Raw genomic sequence first — 16,769 nt, 5'->3', positions numbered from 1 at the left:
TCTTGTAGAGGAGCCCCGCCAACACGTGATGCATGAAGGCTTGAAAACAGTGGGAACCATTTTGTAATCCAAACGGCATAACTCTGTACTCGTAGGTTCCCAGAGGCGTGAACATGGCTGTCTTCCACTCATCTCCCTCCCTCATGCGGATGAGGTTGTACGCCCCTCTCAGGTCCAACTTGGTGAACACGCGTCCCTTGCGCACCGTCGCTAGGAGATCGTCGATCCGGGGCATGGGAAAATCAGAGGGCTTGGTCATCTTGTTTAAGATGCGATAGTCCACCACGAGCCTTTTTGGGGGCGTGTCTTTCTTCTTCACGAAGAAAACAGGACTGCCCCCCACTGCCTTGGACTCCCGGATGAAACCGCGCTCCAAATTGTGATCTATGAACTGCTTGAGTTCCTGTAGTTCGTCCTCAGACATGGAATACAGCTTCCCTTTCGGCAGCGTCGCCCCAGGTAGGAGGTCAATCTTGCAGTCATACGGCCGGTGAGGGGGTAGCTTGTCCGCCTCCTTCTCGCAGAAGACCTCCAGAAAGTCTGCGTATTTGTGGGGGACCGCTTGCAACGTTCCCAACTGCAGCTGCGATTCCTCCTCCTCCCCCTCCTGTCTTGGCAGGATGCAGTGTTCCGCACAGTAAGAAGAACCGAAGATCAGCTGTCGCTGGTACCAAGCCAGCGTCGGACTGTGCCTGTCCAGCCAACTCATGCCCAAAACAATGGGCGTGTCCGACAGTCTGGTGACATTAAAACTGATGACTTCCCTGTGGTTACCAAGTCGCATCACCATAGGCGGTGTCTGCTTCACCACCTGCCCCCCCAGCAACTCCCTGCCATCCACTGTGACGACTTGCAGGGGCAGAGTGGCAGGCAGTAGCTGTATAGCGTGCTGCTCCACAAAATCCTGCGCTATAAAGTCTGCATTACTTCCAGAGTCTACAGAAAGTGGCACGTCCACTGTGACGCCATTGGGTAGCTGGAGTGATGCTGTCAGCTGCACTACTGGTTTGGGTGGGAGGGGGTCTGTGGGCTGCAAGATCTCTGGGGACTGCTTCACTGATACGTCTGGCTGGGCCCCAGTACCTCTGTCTCCAGCCAGACCTCGTCGTTTCCCTGCTGTGGTTCTCTGTGTTGTGCAGCTGCAGTCACTGTTGCGGAGGCTGCAGTGTGCTTGGAGTTCCTCTGGGGACACTCTTTCGCCATGTGTTGAGGGCTTTCGCAGATGTAGCACTTCCGGTTCCCTCTAGGAGGCTTAGTCTTGGCTGCTCCTGGTGCTGGGGCTCTGGTAGCTGACTGAGCCCTGGCGCCTCCCACCTCCATAGGTTCCACCCCCCCTCCTGGCGGAGGTGTGGATTGCGCACGCGCTGCTTCTCTGGGAACGAAGGAGAAACTTCTCGCTGCTTCGCGCCCTCCACGTCCTTCGTCCCTGCACCATGGGCGTTCCTCCAGTCTCACCCCCACAGTCAGCGCCCGTTGGACCACCTCCTGCGTGCTCCGGGGCCTCTCCCCCCTTGCAATTTCGTCTTTAACTGCGCTGCTTAGACCTTCCCAGAATAGGTCTCGAACTGGAGGTGAATCTCTGTCCCATTCCAAGGCACTGACCAGCGCAAAAAAGCGGGCGTGATACTGCCGTACAGTCGCCCTCCCCTGTTTCAGTCCATGGATCTCTCTTCGAGCAAGATCCACGTCTATGGTAGATAAAAAACACGCATCCATCGCCTTGATGAAGGCATCTGCACTCTGAAGCGCCGGATCTTTATCCCTCCACAAATTGCGCAGCCAGGCTTTGGCATCCCCATGCAAATGGGACAGTATGAACCCCACCTTCTCTTCCTCGTCTCTAAAGTCTTTTGCCAGCAGTTGCAGTGCGCACATTACGTCTGCTCGAAAATTGGGGTAATCTTGTAAATTCCCATTGAAGTGAGGCACAAGACCGCCTGCTCTCTGTGCTAACCCCACGCCCTCCGGTCTGGGTCCCGGTTGCCCGTGCTTAGTAAACGCTTCAAACCTGGCGTGGAGGTCTCTGTAGGCGGCCGCAGCGTCCTCTTCCCTTTTCCTGGAAGCCAATACCTCTGCGTTCAACCGTGTCACTGCCTCTTGCAGCGCTGAAATTCTCTGTTCTTCCGTCATCTTGCTAACTTTTGTGAGCTTGCTCACAGACACCACTCTTCCTCCCCTCGCTGCGTATGCTCCCGCTGTGAGGTTTCAGGTGTCCGAAGCTTTGGAGAGACGGGTCTTACTGTCAGGGCTGCTGCCCAGTCCCAGCTCACATAGGACCACGCTAGTCAGCGTTCACGTTATAAGAGTCTTTATTGGGTTACAGGTTCCATTTCCGAACTGCAATGTGCAGCCCTACGTCTTCTGCCTCAGACCGGCGAAGACCCGTCTGAGTCTCCGCCTCTTGCGCACCAGCTTAGTACCCTAGCCTTGCTCCACCTCCTGCGTCTTTCCTTTCGTCTCTGGGTCCTCCTGCCCCCCTGGGTCTCCTCCCTCCTCGACTCTTCCGAGGCTGAAGACCCCCCGGAGCCTTCTGCCTCCTTGCGGCGGGCTTTGGGACCTGGCTCACTCTCCGGGCTGCTTACTGCGCCAGCTTCCGCTGCATTTGAACTTGGCGCGCGCGCCCAACCTTCTACTTTCCTCTTAACCGTTTCCTCGCTCCCTGATGTGGGCGTGACTACTCCTGACTCATGCCCTCCCTCCTGCTGAAAGCCTCCAGAACCTGATCCCTGGTCCCCTTTCTCCCCGCTGCTCCCAGCTGGGCACGTTGGTCCCGATCTCCAGCTGCTGCTCTCTGATTCCTCTCTGGCCCCTTCTTCCTGGGGTCTCCCCCTGTGTTCCCCCCTTGCTCTGACCACTGGGGCTCCTTTCTGGGAATCCTCTGACTCACTGGAAAGGCTCGGGGATCTCGGGTCGTCATCCCCACTCATCCTTCCTTCATATTCCTCCCCCTCGCTCTCTGTCTCCTCCCTTTTCTGCGTCTCTGTTCCTGAACCCCTGACAGTAATGTTTCGAGCTCTACCGAGCCCTCGACTCCCCTCCACCCTTTTGGTAAGAATCAAATCAATTCCGCAATCACGCATTTTGCTTTGACCTTAAAAATTTATCATTCACTGTTAGGTTTATTTCAGCCCCGCCAGTTTCCTCTACACATTAATTCCAATATAGTTCCAATATTTATTCCAATTTTCCTGAAATTTCTGTTCATCCTGGTCTCGTATTCTAAGTGTTAGTTTGGCAAGTTCGGCATAGTTTGCCATTTTGACCTGCCAATCATTTATACTAAGTATGATTTCCGTTTTCCAGTTTTGTGCCAACATAATTCTTGCGGCTGTGGTGGCATAAAGAAATATGGTCTTGTCTTCTTTTTTAATTTCTTTACCTATCATTCCTAGCAGGAAGGCTTCGGGTCTTTTGGGAAAAGTGCATTTAAATATTTTAATCTCGTTGTAGATTAATTCCCAGAATCCCTTCACTTTATTACATGACCACCACATGTGATAGAAATCGCCTTCCGCTTCACCACATTTCCAGCATCTCTTATTCTTTAACCTATACATTTTTGCGAGTTTCACCGGTGTGTGGTACCACCTATATATCATTTTCCAGATATTTTCCCTCAGTGTCATACACGCCGTGAACTTTATACTACTATTCCACAATTCCTCCCACCGTTCAAAGTCAATATTGTGGCCAATGTCTATAGCCCATTTGAACATTGCCTCCTTCACCTCCTCGTCCTTTGTGTGCCATTCTAGCAATATATCATATATCCTGGACAGTGTTTTGTTTTTACCTTCCACTACCTCCACATGAAATTTAGATTTTTGATCTTCAAACCCCGTTTTCCTTTTGTCCTGTTTTAGTAGCTCATTCACCTGGTGATATTGCAACCAGCCACTAAATAGATTTTTAGTCTCCTCATATGGTCTAAGTTTAATTCCTTGCTCTGTTTTATTTGTCAGTTCTTCATAGGTGGCATTCTTTTCTTCCATATTGGTCTTCCTAATCCTTATCACCTCTATTGGTGAGATCCACCAGGGAGTTTTCCTTTCCAGGAGATTTTTGTTTCTCTCCCATACCTGATAGATTGGTCCCCTAAAAATATGGTTTAAAAAGCCCCTGTGAACCTTCACCTTTTCATACCACAGGTACGAATGCCATCCGTACCTGTTATCGAAGCCCTCCAAATCTAACATATCTCTATTTTCCAGTCTTATCCAATCTTTTAACCATAGTAGAGACGCCGCCTCATAGTATATGCTCAAATCCGGTAGGGGAAAACCCCCTCTTTCCTTTTTATCTACCATTATTTTCATTTTTATCCGCGGTCTTTTTCCCTGCCAGATATATCTCGCCAGCGTTCTGTGTCTTCTTGTTTCTTGCCTCCTGTTGCTGCATTTAGTTTCTCTCATTATGCTATTCTGTTACAGTTTTCATTATTATTAAAGCTTAGTTTATATTTACGCGAGCCATTTATTTTTCTCAAAGAAAAATTCATGGGTGGGATGGCCTTGCCTGACATCAATATGGGCATGGACACTGGTATCTGTTTACCTGTAAGCACACACCTTTAATACACACACACACAAGTTTCTCAATCTACCAGCTTTGCACAAAACAGAAGCCATGTGTGTGTGGCCAGGACGCAGGCCTGTTATAGCTTCTGGGCTTGGCAAAGAATGTGAGCCTCACCTGAACCTTCTCCAGATGAAGAATCACACACCTCCTCCCCAAGCTAGCGAGCCCCATCTGGGCTGTGGGTCATTGCCTGCCTTCCCTCAGAACTGACAGCTGTAAGTTCTGGAATTCTGAGATCAGGGGTGGTACATCCCACCTCGCCACTTGAGGGAAAACAAGAAGTACCACTCTGCTCTGCCACACCACCACCCGTGGGACACTCACTGCCACTGTGCCACCTGCCAGTGTCACTGCTGCTGTACCATAGCTTCGAACATTTTTCCAATGAAAATAGGGAAGTCCCATTCCATAATGATAATTTTACTATTTACACCCACACATCTTATTGGGTTGTCCCAGCATTCTGGGCAGCTTCCAACACATATAAAAGCATAAGAAAACATTAAACATTTTTAAAACTACCTTCCATATACAAGATTGCCTTCAGACAACTTGGGGGTCAGATAACTCCATACCCTCCAACATTTCTCTGATGAAAATAGGGACCTCCTAAGGAAAAAGTGAGACATTTCAGGATCAAATCAGAACCCAGGAAGACTTCTCTAAAGCAGGGACGTCCCTGGAAAATAGGGACACTTTTAGGGTCTGTTCTGACTCAGGCCAGGCAAAGAAAACTGAAAAACATGTGACTGTCTTATAGAGCCAAAGCAATGACCCACAGATAAATATTGACCGATGAACTAGAAAATTACACACAGACACACACACACACACATGTAAGGTGGGATGGGGTAGAGGTGTCCTAAAAAATGAGTTGCCTGTACTCACATATAGATCAAAATGTTATGGATGCCCACATAAATAGCTGTACTAGTGAGAACTCTCTCACACACACCTCACACACAAGCCTGTTGTTCAGTGCAGACATGAAGGATACCAATCCAACCAAGAAGCATCTCGAAGACATTTTTTTCCTCGGCCAATCATTCCCAAAAGAAAGATTTGTGTTGACAGAGCTTACACTGTGCAGTGTATTTGCTCTACAATATTTCAGCAGTTAAGCTGCTACAAACGATACAAAGCCTTCAGTGATCCTTTGCAGGCTTCCACTCTCCCAGGAGATAAATGACTTCTGCAACCTTTTAAGGTGCTTTTTTATAAAAAGGAAAAGAAAAGAAAAACTGGGACCTGAATGGAGGGGGACAACAGTGCCCCAAATCAGTGAATTTGACATTGTGTGGTTTGATTATCAAGCTCTATGGTTCCCTCACACCCTTAGGTGCGAAACATCTGTAGTTATTAGAAACTGCTCCAAGCATGCTCTCAGCTAGATCATTATGTTATTTTAACATGCCTCATCCAGGATTTGAACTTCTGGAGGGCATAGCATGCCCCTATTTATGCAGGTGCAGTAAAAGATTTTGCTGTATTTCATCTCTGCCTGTCTCTCTTCTCCATGCAAATGGGAATGCTTTCCCATGGAGCTCCCTGGCTTCATGAATTTTGACAGCACTAGTGATGTCTCTCTCATGAAAACCCATGAAAGGAAAGAACACCTGCACAGTAAACTTATTTGCAGTAAAATATCTGACAACTGGAGATAAATGGAGGTTGCAAATGTGTCCTTCTGTGATATCGTTTTTACCCTTTCCAAATAAAACTTTGTATGATTGCTGGATTTGCTAAGCAGGGAGAGAAGCGAGGCCAGGTGCATATTATATGCCTGTCATTACTAAGGTGTGCATTCATGGATATATTCGTATTGCAAGAAGACTGGTGGGACGCGTTCCTATACAACTGTCAACAGACACAGGGTTAACCTGGGATAATGAAGGTGGTGGTGGTGATGATAGAACAACAATTTCTGGTGCCCCACCCAACTAACTGGGTTGCCCCGGCCACTCTGGGTGGCTTCCATCAGAATCTAAAAGAATGCAACAAAACATTAAAAGCTTCTAAAGCACCTGTCAGGGGTTCAGAAGCAGAGACGCAGAGAAGGGTGGAAACAGAGAGCGAGGGGGAGGAAGCCGAAGGGAGAATGAGTGATGATGACGACCCGAGATCTCCAAGCCTAAGCAGTGAGTCAGAGGACTCCCAAAAGGGAGCCCCAGTGAGCAGAGCAAGGGGGGGATCCGGGGGGACACCCCAGGAGGAAGGGAACAGAGGAGATTCAGAGAGCAGCAGCTGGAAGTCGGGACCCACGCTCAAGACTGAGAGCAGCAGGGAGGAAGGCAGCCAGGCATCGGGTTCCGGAGGCCGTCAGCAGGAGGGAGGGCACGAGTCAGGGGTGGTCACGCCCTCCTCAGAGAGCGAGGCAACGGTCAAGAGGAAAGTAGAGAGTTGGGCGCGCGCGCCAAGTTCAAATGCAGCGGAAGCTGGAGCAGTAAGCAGCCCGGAGAGTGAGCCAGGTCCCAAAGCCCGCCGAAAGGAAGCGGAAGGATCAGGGGGGTCAGCGTCAGAGGAGAGTAGAAGGGAGGAGTCCCAGGGGGGCAGAAGGACCCAGAGACGTAGGGAGAGGCGAAGGAGGTGGAGCAAGGCTAGGGTATTAAGCTGGTGTGCAAGAGGCGGGGACTCAGATGGGTCTTCGTCGACCTAGGGCAGAAGGTGTAGAGCTGCACGCTGCAGTTCGGAAATGAAACCTGTAACTCAATAAAGACTCTTTTAAAGTGGACGCTGTGTGGCGTGGTCCTATGTGAGCTGGGACCTGGTAGCAGCTCTGACAGTAAGACCCATCTCATCAAAGCTTCAGAAACCTGAAACCTCGCAGCGGGAGCAGAAGCCGCTAGGGGAGGAAGAGGGGTGTCTGTAAGCAAGCTCACAAAGGTTAGCAAGATGACGGAAGAACAGAGGATCTCCGCGCTGCAAGAGGCAGTGACCCAGTTGTCCTCAGAGGTATTGGCTTCCAAGAAACGGGAGGAGGAGACTACAGCCGCCTACAGAGACCTACACGCCAGGTTTGAAATGCTTGTTAAGCAAGGGCAACCGGGACCCAGACCGGAGGGCGTGGGATTGGCACGGAGAGCAGGAGGGCTTGTGGCTCACTTCGATGGGACTTTGCAACAGTACCCTAATTTTAGAGCAGACGTAATGTGCGCACTGCAACTGCTGGCAAAAGACTTTAGAGATGAGGAAGAGAAGGTGGGGTTCATATTGTCCCATTTGCATGGGGATGCCAAAGCCTGGCTGCGCAATTTGTGGAGGGATAAAGATCCGGCGCTTCAGAATGCAGATGCCTTTATCAAAGCGATGGATGCGTGTTTTTTGTCTACTATTGATGTGGATCTTGCCAGACGGGAGATTCATGGACTAAAACAAGGGAGGGCGAGCGTCCGGCAGTATCACGCCCGATTTTTTGCGCTGGTCAGTGCTTTAGAATGGGATCGGGATTCGCCCCCTGTCAGAGACCTCTTCTGGGAGGGTCTAAGTTCTGCGGTTAAGGATGAAATTGCAAGGGGGGAGAGGCCCCGAAGCACGCAGGAGGTGGTCCAAAGGGCGCTGACTGTGGGGGTGAGGCTGGAAGAACGTCCATGGTGCAGAGATGAAGGACGTGGAGGGCGCGAAGCAGCGAGAAGTTTCTCTTTCGTTCCGAGGGAAGCAGCGCGTGCGCAATCCACACCTCCGCCAGGAGGGGGAGGGGAACCGATGGAGGTTGGAGGTGCAAGGGCTCAGTCAGCAGCCAGAGCCCTAGCACCGGCAGCAGTGAAAGCGAAGCCTCCTAGAGGGAACAGGAAGTGTTACATCTGCGAGGATCCAGGCCATTTGGCGAAGGAGTGTCCCCGGAGGCTCCACAAGCACACTGCAGCCTCAGCAATGGTGACTGCAGCAACGCAGCAAGGAGAACCACAGCAGGGAAACGACGATGTCTGGCTGGAGACGGAGGCACTGGGGCCCAGCCAGACGCATCTGTGAAGCAGTCCCCAGCGATATTGCAACCCACGGATCCCCTCCCACCCAAACCAGTAGTGCAGCTCACAGCATCTCTCCAGCTACCCGACGGCGTCACTATCGAAGTGCCGCTTTCTGTGGATTCTGGAAGCAACGCAGACTTTATAGCGCAGAGCTTTGTGGAGCAGCACGCTATACAGCTATTGCCTGCCACTCTGCCCCTGCAAGTCGTCACAGTGGATGGCAGAGAGTTGCTAGGGGGGCAGGTGGTGAAGCAGACGCCACCGATGGTGATGCGCCTTGGCAACCACAGGGAAGTCATCAGTTTTAATGTCACCCAACTGTCGGACACGCCCATTGTGTTGGGCATGAGTTGGCTGGACAGGCACAGTCCGACACTGGCTTGGTACCAGAGACAACTGATCTTCGGCTCCTCTTATTGCGCAGAACACTGCATCCTGCCCCGACGGGAGGGAGAGGAGGAGGAATCACAACTGCAGTTGGGAACGTTGCAAGCGGTCCCCCACAAATACGCGAGCTTTTTGGAGGTCTTCTGCGAGAAGGAGGCGGACAAGCTACCCCCTCACCGGCCATATGACTGCAAGATTGACCTCCTACCGGGGGCGACGCTGCCGAAGGGGCGGCTATACTCCATGTCTGAAGATGAAATGCAGGAACTCAAACAGTTCATCGAGCATAATCTGGAGCGTGGCTTCATCAGAGAGTCCAAGGCAGTGGGGGGCAGTCCCGTTTTCTTCGTGAAAAAGAAAGACACGCCCCAAAAAAGACTCGTTGTGGACTACCGCCTTTTGAACCAGATGACCAAACCGTCTGATTACCCCATGCCCAGGATTGACGACCTCCTCGCGACGGTGCGCAAGGGACGCGTGTTCACCAAGTTGGACCTGCGAGGGGCGTACAATCTCATCCGCATGCGGGAGGGCGATGAGTGGAAGACGGCCATGTTCACACCGCTGGGCACCTACGAATACAGAGTTATGCCCTTTGGATTACAAAATGGCTCTCACTGTTTTCAAGCTTTTATGCATCACGTGTTGGAGGGACTCCTCTACAAGACATGCGTCTGCTTCCTGGATGACATCCTGATTTTCTCTGACTCGCAGCAAGCTCACGACCGAGACGTGAGGGAGGTGCTCAGCAGGTTGCAACAACATAGACTGTACGCCAAGCTGGAGAAGTGCCAGTTCGACACGACGGAGGTGGATTTCCTGGGATACAAGTTGTCGGACAAGGGGATAGCCATGGACAGCACCAAGGTTCGTGCGGTATTGGATTGGAAGAGCCCGCGCAACCGGAAGGAGGTCCAGCGGTTTGTCGGCTTCGCCAACTTCTATCGCAAGTTTATCAAGGGGTTCGCGATGCAGACGGCAGCAATTACGGACACGCTCAGCTCCAAAAAAAAGAAATTCATCTGGACGGAGCAGGCGGAACAGTCCTTTCAAGCGCTCAAGCATCTCTTCGCATCGGAGAAGCAACTGCTGCATATCGACCCCAGTAAACCGTTGAGGGTAGAGACAGACGCGTCAGACAGAGCCGTGGGAGCTGTCCTGCTGCAGCGAGACCCGCAGGGGGTGTGGCGGCCGGGAGCGTTCTACTCCAGAAAGCTCAGCAAGTCGGAGCAGAACTACACCATCTGGGACAGGGAGTTGCTGGCCATTCATGCAGCTTTCAAGGCGTGGAGGCACTTCCTAATCGGCGCCAAGCACACGGTGCAGGTCTGCACGGACCACAAGAATCTGGAGCACTGGCGCACGGCTCAGTTCCTGAACCAGAGGCAGATACGTTGGGCGGAGTTCTTTGCTGACTTCAATTTCCGAATAGAGTACGTCCCAGGCGACACCAACATCATGGCGGATGCACTGTCCCGAAAACCGCAATACCTAGAAGAGGTGACGCCAGCGGCGGCCATGCACATCTTCGCACCGACGGCGTGGGCGTGTGCCTCAGCTACAGTAGACCTGGATGCGGTGCGACGTGCATTGCGGGACGACTCATTCGCGCAAGACAAGATGGCGGAACTGCTCAGAGGCACGGCTACCACGGACGAGTTCCAGGTGCGGGACGGCTTGCTCCTACGCAAAGGGGCTGTCTATGTACCAGGAGACGACCTTCGCGCCAAGGTACTGCAACAGTTGCACGACACACCCACGGCCGGTCACTTTGGCACAGAGAAAACGATGGAATTAGTCGCGAGAGACTTCTGGTGGCCCAGGCTGAGAGGAGAGGTCGCGGACTACGTCGCGAGGTGCGACACCTGCCAGAGGGCCAAGCCGGTACACAGACCACCGGCGGGACTGTTAGAACCGCTGCAAACACCGTTTGAACCGTGGGAGAGGGTGGCCCTGGACTTTGTGACGGATTTACCCAGCTCGAGAGGCAAGACAGCTGTGCTAGTGGTGGTGGACTTGTTCACCAAGATGGCACATTTCATTCCGTGTGCGAAGGTGGCCACGGCGGAACAAACCGCCAAACTGTTCATAGATCACGTGTTCAAAGTGCATGGCCTGCCACGGTCTATCCTGTCCGACCGCGGACGCCAGTTCATCTCGTCTTTCTGGCAGAAGCTGATGGGTTTTCTAAATGTCAAGGTCAATCTGGCATCAGCAAGACACCCGCAGACCAACGGGCAAGCAGAGAGGGTCAATGCCATCATGCAGCAGTACCTGAGATGCTATGCCAATCAACAGCCTGCGACGTGGGTGGATTACCTGCCGCTAGCCGAGTTCGCTTACAACAACACGAAGCACGTGTCCACAGGAGTGACGCCGTTCTTTGCCAACAATGGGAGGAATCCCAGAACCTTCCCGGGACTGGAGAGAGTGGGGGAAGGAGAACCACAGACGGCGGACGCGTTCGCGTCAGAGCTGCAGGCGGTCCACGATCAACTCAGACGGCAGCTGGAGCTAGCTAAGCACGCCTACAAGGTGCAAGCTGACAAGCACAGGCGGGTTGGCGAAGTGATCCAAGTGGGAGACTGGGTCTGGTTGGCAGCCCACGCAGTGCCGACCAGGTCACTTGCCAAGAAGAAGTTGGGGCACAAGCAGATCGGTCCGTACCAAGTCGAAGCGCAGATCAACCCGGTAGCCTTCCGACTGGCGCTGCCGGAGGGTTCCAGAATGCATCCGGTGTTCCACAGGTCGGTGCTCACTCCCTACAAGGCACCTCACAGGTTCCAGGAGCCAGGGACGGCGCCAAGTCCGCTCCGGGAACGGACGGAGACGCGGGAGGTGAAGCACCAGGACCACATCAACGAGGTCACGGAGATTTTGGACTCCAGATGGGGGGAAGAGGGAGTCGAATACCTCTTAGCCAGAGAGGGCACCCGGGCCAGCGCCAATAGCTGGGTACCAGACTACGCTTTGGAGGAACCCCTGCTCAAGGACGAGTTTCATGCCCTCTTCCCACACAAACCCATGCCAGAGAGCTTCTTCGACGACTGGTTGTTCACACCCACACTTTCTTCCAGCACGTTCCATGGATTCGACTCAGAAGGGGAACCCGCACGGAGCACCCGTTCCCCAGAAGGTTCACCGGCAGGTTCGGCATCAGGCAACTCGTATTGGTGGGACGATCGACCAGAGGAGCAATGGCGCAGGAAGTGGCTGGAGATGCCAGGTCGAGCGACCGACGCAGAGACTGACATGGACGTGTTCGGGGAGGACCTCGGGTTCGAGCACGGCGGTGCAGAGATGGAAGAGCAACAAGTCAACGTCGACGACCGCGAGGGGGAAGACTCGGAGGTCTTCAGTTGGCGGCCACCCACGGGGAGCGACCTGTATCCAGCATTCCCTCCCATGATGATGGAGCACCCAGCACCCACACCTGACAGCGGGGAGGGGGGAAGGGGGGGCTTCGAGGGGGGGATGGATGTCAGGGGTTCAGAAGCAGAGACGCAGAGAAGGGTGGAAACAGAGAGCGAGGGGGAGGAAGCCGAAGGGAGAATGAGTGATGATGACGACCCGAGATCTCCAAGCCTAAGCAGTGAGTCAGAGGACTCCCAAAAGGGAGCCCCAGTGAGCAGAGCAAGGGGGGGATCCGGGGGGACACCCCAGGAGGAAGGGAACAGAGGAGATTCAGAGAGCAGCAGCTGGAAGTCGGGACCCACGCTCAAGACTGAGAGCAGCAGGGAGGAAGGCAGCCAGGCATCGGGTTCCGGAGGCCGTCAGCAGGAGGGAGGGCACGAGTCAGGGGTGGTCACGCCCTCCTCAGAGAGCGAGGCAACGGTCAAGAGGAAAGTAGAGAGTTGGGCGCGCGCGCCAAGTTCAAATGCAGCGGAAGCTGGAGCAGTAAGCAGCCCGGAGAGTGAGCCAGGTCCCAAAGCCCGCCGAAAGGAAGCGGAAGGATCAGGGGGGTCAGCGTCAGAGGAGAGTAGAAGGGAGGAGTCCCAGGGGGGCAGAAGGACCCAGAGACGTAGGGAGAGGCGAAGGAGGTGGAGCAAGGCTAGGGTATTAAGCTGGTGTGCAAGAGGCGGGGACTCAGATGGGTCTTCGTCGACCTAGGGCAGAAGGTGTAGAGCTGCACGCTGCAGTTCGGAAATGAAACCTGTAACTCAATAAAGACTCTTTTAAAGTGGACGCTGTGTGGCGTGGTCCTATGTGAGCTGGGACCTGGTAGCAGCTCTGACAGCACCATAACAGAGTACCAGTCACGTTTCAGTGTTATGTGGTGGGAATATGTGTGCCTCCCCACTCTATTACAGACCTCCCTGTGTTTATAGCAGGGAAAGTGTGTTGAAGGTTCCAAACTGTTTTCGCTTAGCTAAAGTGAAGTCTTCACTTAACTGAAGTCTTCAAGCTATGATAATACAGGGCTCCTATGTGCAGAGGTGTCTACACTCAGTCAAGTAAATCCAGGTAAAAGCCTCATTCCAACATCTCCTGCTCAACCTGGGAAGATCTGGGGCTCACCAGCATGAATGGCTCAATACCCCAAATCCAGACTGCTATTTCTTGCTCAAGCATGATGCCTGAATGAGGATAGAGTTTGTTAATCTTATCAGAATCATTTTTCCTGCCTTTAAAATCCCTGCAGATGTTTTGGCTGCAGAAGATTTTACAGGTTTGACTGGAGTCTCCCAGGCAATGTTTGGTGACGGCCTTCGAGTTGAACAAATCCAGTTTCCACTGACATTCTGTGTATGAGCTAACAGTGCACTTGGGTCCTGCGACAAAACTTTCAGCACGCCAGCCTATCTCGTAGCAGATGCTCGAGTGGCAATAGAAAATGATCAAAGTTAATCCTGTTCTGAGAAATAATGGGCACAAACAGTGCATAACAAGCATAAACTTAATCCCTTTCATCCGAAAGGGTTATTAGAAATGGGTTCTTACATTTTCTGCCAGTATTTGAACCTACGGCTATGTTACCCCGTTTCAACTCTTCTCTGTGCAAATGATCGTTTCTAAAAGATCATCTCACTCCTCATATATGCCAAATTGTTCATTGTGATCTATAGGGGAAGGATCTCATCGGGAGGTCAATTGTATATGATACAGGAATCAGGCCTCTAGCATGGTGGCATCTACCTTTTGGAACTTCCTCCCTGGTCCGGCCCACCCATGAGGCAACAAGGTGAGGCAACTGCCTCAGGCAGCAGGATTCACAGGGGCAGCAGATCAGGTATCCAAGGAATGCATCACCCACTGCTGCGGCTGCCACAGTAGCAGCTGCAGCGTGCTCCTTGAAGTCGGGTCTGCTGCCTCCTCATTAGCCACCCTGCTATTCCACTGCTACAGTTGCCTCTTGGTGAACAACAGATGCTTCTGGTCTCCTTTCACCCTTGTTCCTGGTGTAGATCTTTATTCCACACCCTTGCTCCTGATGAAGTTTCTTCACTCACCTTTCTTGGTGGGGGAGAATCACCATTGTGTCCTTCACCTCAGATGCCAAAATGTCATGAGTTGGCCCTACTCCCTCTTGTTGCATATCAGACAGGGGCTGTTTCTGTTGTCCTCCAGTGCCTAAGGAGGCCCTTTCTTCTTCAACAAGCCTTTTAAATGGAGATCTTTAGCCCAGCCAGTATCTACATTGGATCTGAAATTGTTTTTGCACATGAAACTTCCTTTAGTTGGTTTCATACATGAAACAGCCCATTGGTTTTCACTGCTGATGTTTTTATCGTGAAATCTCTTTGAGATAATTTAATTCATAAACAGAACAAAAATAAGAATAAAGTAGAAGAAAAAATAAGAAAGAAGAAATAAAGAGATTGCACCGACCTCCCTTTTCCTTGCTCACAGTACACTTTCCCACTTAGGAAGGAAGTTCTAATTACAGTGACCATCTAACGTTTTAATGGCTTTAGTGGTTTTTAATGGCTTTAATGGTGAAGGCTTACTTTGAGAGATGTGGTGATGCTGTAGGCACATTTTTCAAGGTGGAGATGCTCTGGTAGAAAGGATCAATACTCCCATTGCCAGAAGACCACATGTAGAGGTAAACAATGTTCTTCATTCTGTGTTTAAAGACGTGGTGCTGAGACGGATAAATCATGCTCAAGTTGAGCTAGGGATTTGGCTTTTTCTTCTTCTTGATTTAAACCATGAATCCTTTCTACCAGATGAACAGTAGAGGAAAGGATAGAGGCGGAGGAAACTCCATAGATCAAGAATAGTCAACTGACAGCCTGCAGACCAAATCCAGCCCTAGAGCAATTTTATCTGGTCTCTAGTGGTGGTACCAAAATTTAATCATGGTGATAGAACAGGTTTGCTCACAGCTTCATTCCCAAATAAAATAAAGTGCTTACAATTTGTTAGGGAGGAAATATTATAGAATTGTAGAGTTGGAAGGTACACTGATGATCATCTAGTCCAAACCCCTGCAATGCAGGAATCTCAACTAGATCATCCATGACAGATGGCCATCCAACCTCTGCTTAAAAACCTCCAAGGAAGGAGAGTCCACCACATCCCGAGGGAGTCCGTTCCACTGTCAAACAACTCTTACCATCACAAAGTTCTTCCTGGTAAGGCTTGGTTTCCAGACCCTTTATCATCTTGGTTGTCCTCCTCTTCACATGTTACAGCTTGTCAATATCCTTCTAAACAAGGACTTCTAAACATGACGGTATCTGATCACTTTAAGGCCTCAATTACACTATATATTTGAAATAGTATCAAACCACTTTCAACAGTCATGGCTTCCTTCAAAGAATCCTGGGAACTGTAGTTTGTTAAGGATGCTGATAGTTGCTAGGAGACCCCTGTTCCTCTAGGCTTAACTAGGCTGGCCCTACCATTAGGCTGCCTAAGGCAAAGGACAAGATGGTGCCTTCCCCAGCCCCAACCCTCCATTTCACCTACAGAAGTCATGCAGGATGTCATCTCCCGAGACAACCCTTGCAACCAAGCAAATTGTCTGTTCCACATCTCCAGAGGTTGGTTATCTGTTAGGATGCCTTCACTGATGTTATTAGGGTAGAAGGTGCTGCTGTGGTCTAAACGACAGCCTCTGGGGCTTGCCAATCGGAAGGCTGGCAGTTCGAATCTGCGCCACAGGGTGAGTTCCCACTGCTCTGTCTCGGCTCCTACAAATCTAGCAGTTCAAAAACATACCAATGCAAGTAAACAGGTACCGCTGCAGCAGCCAGGTAAACAGTGTTTCCGTGCGCTCTGATTTCCACCACAGTGTCCCATTGTGCCAGAAGCGGTTAAGTCATGCTGGGCATGTGACCCAGAAAGCTGTCTGTGGACAAACGCCGGCTCCCTTGGCCTGAAGCGAGATGAGCACCACACCCCATACTCGCCTTTGCCTGGAATCAACCATCCAGGGTCCTTTCCCCTTTCCCCCTTTCACTGATGTTGTTAGCATAAGCAGCATGGAGAGGGGATGAAAATGTAATCGGCACATATATATACTTGTTCAATATACTTGTCTCCATGCTCTGCAAATATTAATTAATAGGGAGAAAGGGGTAATAGTCTTCCTCACCCTGATGTCCCGCTGTCAAGATGCCAGGACTATAAGAAGTGGGAGGAATTAGTGAAAGACTGACTCTTAAAACAACAACAACAACAACAACAACAACAACAACAACAACAACAACAACAACACATTAAAAATACATTAAAACATCAGTCATTAAAAACTTCCCTAAAAGAGTTTCAATGCAGGGTCGTCTTCTTCTTGCCATTTGAGACCATGCAGCTGTAATAGTTTCCCTTGCTGGGCTTGGGAACCTGCGAGAGGTTGTTCTAATTTCATACCAGCTTACAAAGTCTAGT

At 51.3% G+C, this 16,769-nt stretch overlaps 1 long non-coding RNA gene across 1 annotated transcript in view; it reads right to left on the bottom strand.

Moving 5' to 3' along the window:
• The window catches only part of LOC309532319, a 28,751-nt gene extending 12,201 nt beyond the window's left edge, over nt 1–16,550 (bottom strand). The window contains exons 1-3 of the long non-coding RNA XR_014219743.1: nt 15,849–16,550; nt 13,174–15,600; nt 4,693–6,602 (exon numbers count right to left, since the gene is read on the bottom strand). This is a non-coding gene — a long non-coding RNA (uncharacterized lncRNA). The remainder of the gene's footprint in view (nt 1–4,692; nt 6,603–13,173; nt 15,601–15,848) is intronic.
• Between the last annotated feature and the right edge of the window lie 219 nt (nt 16,551–16,769).

The sequence above is a fragment of the Podarcis vaucheri genome (assembly GCF_965113315.1).
Source record: "Podarcis vaucheri genome assembly, chromosome: 5".
Lineage (NCBI taxonomy): Eukaryota > Metazoa > Chordata > Lepidosauria > Squamata > Lacertidae > Podarcis > Podarcis vaucheri.
This window is presented reverse-complemented; position numbering and strand designations above follow the sequence as displayed.